Here is a 6,889-nt window from a genome sequence, read left to right on the forward strand (position 1 = left end):
TCCATTGTGATAGTGAACAATTTCGTTTACAGCGTGTTCGTATTATTCTTTCTTTTTTTTTTCTAAACATTCTCTTTTTTTTCTTTTTCTTCTTCTTTTTCTTTCTTTGTCGTACTAGCGACAGTGGCGGAGCTAAAACTGCATTAGATGAAGAGTGGGAAGCGACTGTTCAGAATCAGTCAGAAACTTAATAAGGTCCTTAAGATCTCGCATGGAAACTGTAATACAAAGCAGACACAGTAAATACTCAGTATCTTGATTTTTGAAGTTATACTTCTTTAGGCGCGATTGAGAAAAATGTTGAGAGTGAATTTTTATAAAAATGACAGTATGAACTACGCGCACACAGACAGTATGAAGTTAGTTGTTAATTCTTCTTTCAAGATACGTATGTATCAGAGCAAATAAAGTTTGAAAAAAATATATTAGTGTTTTTAGTAAATCATCATCATCATCATCAATGGTGCCACAGCCTTATGAAAGAGCCTCGACCTTCCCAAGTCTATTACGCCAGTCAGTCCTATCCATTGCCAACCGTTGCCAGTTAGCTTCGCCTATTTTTCTCCCATCCTCATCTACACCATCTTTCCATCTAAGTTTTGGCCTACCCCTATTTCTACTTCCCACAGGTTGTGACATAAGGATTCTTCTAGGAGGGTTGTTATGCTGTGATCTTGCTAAATGTCCTGCCCATCTTAGTCTTCCTATTCTTATAAGAGATACTACGTCTTTACCACCAAATATATGTTTATATCTGTGGTATACCTCGTAGTTGTACCTCCTCCTCCAAATACCATTTTCACAGATGCCACCGAATATGTCTCTCAGGATCCTTCGTTCAAATATAAGCAGAAGGTTTTCATCTGCCTTGGAAATGGTCCATGTCTATGATCTATACGTCAACACTGGTTGTATAAGGGTTTTGTAAAATGATTATTTTTGTTTTTTGGCTTAAGTTTCTGCTTCTCATATGTCTACTCAGTCCAAAATAGCATTTGTTCGCTAGGATTATCCTTCGCTTGATTTCTTCCGTCATGACGTTCTCCTTAGTGATCAGGGAGCCTAAGTATGTGAATTTGTCCACCACATCAAAGATATAGTTATCAACAGAGAATTGGTGGCCGATGTTTCTGGCTCTATTGTTGGGTGTTGATGCCATCATCTTAGTTTTCTCCTCGTTTACTTTCAGGCCCATATTTTTTGAGGCATTTGAGAAGGTGGTATACATTTCTTCTAGTTTGCGTGTTGTGCGGGCAACTAGGTCCACGTCATCGGCATATGCCAAAATTTGGGATGATTTATTAAACATATTTCCTCTCTTGTCTATTCGGGCATCTCTGACCGCCTTTTCCAGAGCTATGTTGAAGAGGAGACACGCCAGCGCATCTCCCTGTCGCAGCCCAACATTCGTTTCAAACGCCTGTGATTGTTCGCCCTGTATTTCGACTTTGCAAACGACTTTATGCATTGTAGCTTTAACCAATCTTATCAGTTTGTCAGGGATGTGGAATTCATCCATGTCATGGTTTTTAGTAAATATGTTTTTTATAATTTTTGTGTCTTTGGATTTGTCTTCCTCGGAAATAGGATAATAAGTTTAGTTGTTCTCTAGTTACTAACTTTGTAAATTAATATTGGTGTCATTCCAATAAAAATTACTTCTGTTCACAATATTTTACTTCTGATTTTACATTGTGGATAGATACTTGCCAAACAGCCATAGTAAAAAAATATAACTTATTTTATTTTTGAGTCGATTTTTTTGCTCGCAAAAAGGAGCAGAATTAAAAAAGCGTTGATATGAGCTTTTTCAAATTCTAACGTTACATGTTACGTTACATGTGTATCAGATGGCCTCGTGTTAACCGTTATAGTTTGGGAGGTAGTGTCAAATTTTTGGGTGATTTTGGCGCGGATTCTAGGAATTTATTTTGGTAGATAGTACTTGTTTGATAAACAAAATATCTATCAGCTGGCGCGACTCCGGGGCTTTTAGCCAAGAAAAAATAATATGAAAGTAGATGGAAAAAGCCTACAACTTATACAGTGATGAGCACACTAATAAACGGCAAAATAACGAAAAAGATGAAAAACATATTATGTTGTGAGATAAAAAGAGATAAATCTACTAGAGGTGTTAAATTTAGCGATAGTAACTTATAAATTAACATTCTATTGATTGTTTCCCACCTTTAGACGTATTGGATGAGTTTGAGAAATGCCACTGTCACACTGACAGTTTTAGTTGAAATACTCGTCTGATACGTGTAAAGGTGGGAAACAATCAATATAATGTCAGTTTATATGTTACTATCGCTAAAGTTAACATCTCTACTAGTTTTATTTCTTTTTATCTCACAATTTAATACGTTTTCCATCTTTTGTGCTATTTTGTCGGTTATTAGCGCGCTCATCACTGTATGTCAAATATTTATCTCCTTGTCTTACATCCATATTATTAGTACATTCTTTCACGGTTTTTGCTCTAAATTTTAAAGAACCGTTTGGATTGACATGAAATTTTGCATACGTATAGCTTACGTGCCAAAGAAAAAGTGATATTGTGCCGATGTGTGCTTTTGCCCTAGGGGGTGACTTTCACCCCCTTCTGGGGGTAAAAAAATATATGTCCAAAATAAGTCCGGAAATGGGTAAACTGACTAATTTTAAGTAACTTTTCTATAGAGCTTTTTCGCCAAGTCAACACTTTTCGAGTTATTTGCGAGTGAATATGTTCATTTTTCAACAAAATAACCACATTTTTAGACGGTTTTTCGCAAATAACTCAAAAAGTAAGTATTTTGTCGAAAAAATCGTTCTTAGCAAAAATATAGCCTATAAAAAAGTTAAAAAATGGTGTTTGCGTTAGGTCTCTGGATCTCGTAGAACCAGAGTTATAGCCAATGAAAAATAGATTCATATTCACCAAATTTCAAATAAATTATTTCGACGTGAACTATCCAAAAAATTAAGCACTTTTTGGGGAAAACCCATTATAACTTTTTTAAAGTGTTTAAAAAAAGCTTTATTTCTGTTTTTACAAAAAGTTTCTAGCATTAAATTTAAGCAAGTTTCGCTCAAAATAAAGTTGGTCCCTTTTGTTTTAGCAAAAAAGAATCGGGAAGACCACCCCTTAATTAGCAACTTAAATGAAATTAATCGTTACCGCTCCACAAATTATGTATTTTACTTATGTTGTGTTTATATGATTTGTAAGTTTCATTGATTCAAAGTGCTTATTTTTGAAAAAATTTGGTTTCAAAGTAGAATTTTTAAAAATTTTAATTTTGAAAAATATGCTTTTTTTTCAAAATAACTTAAAAATTGTTAGAGATACCAAAAATCTCGAAAAACAAAAAAAAGTCAGCATTGCTTTTCTGAATATCAGGTATTTTTTTGTTTTTCTGTTAGACAAAAATTGATTAAGATTTGGTGTTTCTAATTTTGCACACATTCGTGATCGTTCAACCCCTTTTAACTACAGCCCTTTTAATAATAAGGACTTTGAACCGATGAAACTTACAGATCATATAAACAATACATATCCGAGTCAAGAAAGTTGAGAAGTCCTAACGATTAAGTTCATTTAAGATACTAATTAGGGGTGATTTTCTCGATTTTTTTAATAAAACAAAAAGGGACCAACTTTATTTTGAGTGTAACTTGTTTACTTTTGACGCTAGAATTTTTTTTATAAAACAAAAATGAAGCTTTTTTTAAACACTTTAAATAAGTTGTAATGAGTTTTCCCCGAAATGTGCTTCATTTTTGGTTATTTCACGTTAAAGTATTCCATTTGGAATTTGACGAATATGAACCTATTTTTCATTAGCTATAACTCTGCTTCTACTAGGTATAGAGACTTGATATATACACCATTTTTTTTAACTTTTTAAAGGCTATATTTTTGCTAAGAATGTTTTTTCGACAAAATACTTACTATTTGAGTTATTTGCGAAAAACCGTCTAAAAGCGTGGTTATTTTGTTGAAAAAATGAACATATTCACTGGCAAATAACTCGAAAAGTATTGACTTAGTCAAAAAATTGTATAGAACAAAAGTTACATAAAATTAGTCAGTTTATCCATTTCCTGACTTGTGAAAACCACCGCCAGGGCAAAAGCACATATCGGCACAATATCACTTTTTTTCTTTGACTTGTTAGCTATACCTAGTGTTAGAATACCTGGCTTTCACCCAGACGGGTCGGGTTCGATTCCTGGCGTCGGAAATCCTTTTTGTTGTTAAAATTGACGTTTTGATTTGAAAAATAATTGTTTTTATAATACTTTTTTATATTGTGTCGTGTAAATAATAAAAATTTGGTATTATAAAAAGTTCTTTTTTATAAAAGTGTAATTATTATTTTTATTATTAATTTTCCTGGGTTTTTTTCATTGTATGCCCCGATTTTGGGCATGCTGGCACATCATTTGTTAATAAGCTTTGGAACAACTGACTATATAAAAAAAACAGCCATGCCAAAATGCTCCGGTCAAACTTGACGCTACCTCCTGGACCATTATATATTTTAAACTAATTGTAAGAAAAGCCAACTATAATTTAGTTTCAATAAATACACTCAGAAAGTTTAACTGATTTTAAATTCTTTGTCTAATAAACTGTTTAAGGCATCTTTTTAGTTTTTTCGTCAACTGGTATTTTAATATTTATCGTCAGGGTCCCCGCAAGTCCAAGCGGCGCCCGCGTGCGACACATATTTTAGCGCCCTTAAACTTTACTAAATCCACTTATGAAAAAATAAATCTATACCTAATTTTTTATTTTTCACTAGTAATAAAATAACAGAAACTGTAAGAACTTAAATTTTATTTTTCTTGTAACTGATTTGCTGGTGATGGCGAAAAAAAAACAACAAATAAATAATTAATATATTAGTTAAATCTAGAAATCGATATCTTAAATCTAAATTAAAGTAAATGGGTATTCTTCTAGATTTGACTACAGCAAATTCTTTTATAATATCTTTAAAGTCAATTTGATTGGCGAGTTCTTGCTATACAGTGATGAGCACGCTAATAACCGCCAAAATAACGCAAAAGATGGAAAACATATTAAGTTGTGAGATAAAAAGAGATGAAACTAGTAGAGGTGTAAAATTTAGCGATAGGAACTTATAAATTTGGATTTTATTGATTACTTCCCACCTTTAGACGTATCGGACGAGTTTGGCAACTATCACTGTGACAGTGACGGTTTTAGTTGACATACTCCTCCCGCCTCCGATATGTTTAAAGGTAGGAAACTATCATTATAATGTAAATTTATAGGTTTCTATAGCTAAATTTCCCACCTCTTCAAGTTTCATCTCTTTTTATCTCACAACTTAATATGTTTTCCATCTTTTGCGTTATTTTGCCGGTTATTAGCGCGCTCATCACTGTATAGCCAATATAGCAATATTGGTTTGACCAAACCAGGTAATCTTTCCTCTAACATAGTAGAACTCAAATAACTTATTAAGACCTTATAGACCTTAATTAGCTTTAATTTTGAAAATTATCTCTCACCACAAGCAACAGACACATATAAAGTCAGGAGGATTGTTAATTAAATATTTATTTGAATATATTAATTTTATAATGAAAATAATTTTAAAGCTTTGATCTCACTAAATAAATCAGTTGCATCAATATCCCCCTCCGTTTTTACTGGATCAATTAGCTTTTGTTGAAGAACAAGACAGTTTATTAAAATATCATCGTCACTTAATGTAAAAATATCACTAAAAAACATTATCATAACCAAACATCATATCAAATCTACTTTAACGAACTTAGTACTTGATCAATAATTCTAATACTGTCTACTTCTATGTTAAAGGTATATCTATACCTCGTCTAATTTACTAACCGTTGCACGTCATCCGCGTCATAGCCTGTGACGTCACATGGTACCAACACGAAATATTTAGGCGGTAGGTGTGTTCTTTTTACAGTAGTACACTGGAATTACAGCCACTAGACATATTTTATTATATACGCGTAGAAATAATATTTGACGATTTCTATTAATGTTAACCTAAAGAAATACACAATAATATGTTTCATTTAATTTGTATAAACGGATTATAAAGCGTTTTTATGAAGCAGATTTGTTCGGAACACACTGTAACTGTAATCGAACGAAGGTGACATTTTAGAATAAATTGGTAACATTTATTTGACAGTTGCGGTGATGATACTTCATATTTGTTTATATTCTTTACTATAAGTATCTGTTTTATTATATTTACTGTTTTTATTATTTACTTTACTACAAAAAGATAATCTACTATAAAAATAAAAATTTCAACTAATTTTATCACGACTTGGAATAATCGAGGTATCTGACAACTTTTTTAGTTGTTATTGTAGACATATACAAAGAAACCTATGTACCGGCTTCATGCCAAGAGCTCGGAACCGTTTTTTAATTATTAGCAATGCAGTGCAAAAACGCTTGCACTGCAAATCTTAAAAGATTATAACTTAATTCTTGTTCTCTATTTCTTAAGTTTTTACTTATTTATATTGAATATTAATTTGTTTGGTTGTATAATCCACGTTTACAATAATTATGAGATATATTTGATTTAACATGGATTCAGGATTTTTTTAAACTTTGGCAACTATGTCAACTTAGATCTCTGGCGTAGATAATGACGTGCAACGGTAAGTAAATTAGATGGACTTTATAAGATTCTCACAAATTTTAATTATATATGTTTGAATGGCTTTATAGCTCTATCCTACTCGACCATCTTGTATCACTTAGGGGTTTTAGATTTAACTCAGGAACATGTAGTTTTATAATATCCCATCTTTTTGTGGAGGAACAAAAAAATACGTAAAGTTCTTCTACAATATTAAAAAGTTTACTATTTCA

The sequence above is a fragment of the Diabrotica virgifera genome, chromosome 8 (assembly GCF_917563875.1).
Source record: "Diabrotica virgifera virgifera chromosome 8, PGI_DIABVI_V3a".
Classification (NCBI taxonomy): Eukaryota; Metazoa; Arthropoda; class Insecta; order Coleoptera; family Chrysomelidae; genus Diabrotica; species Diabrotica virgifera.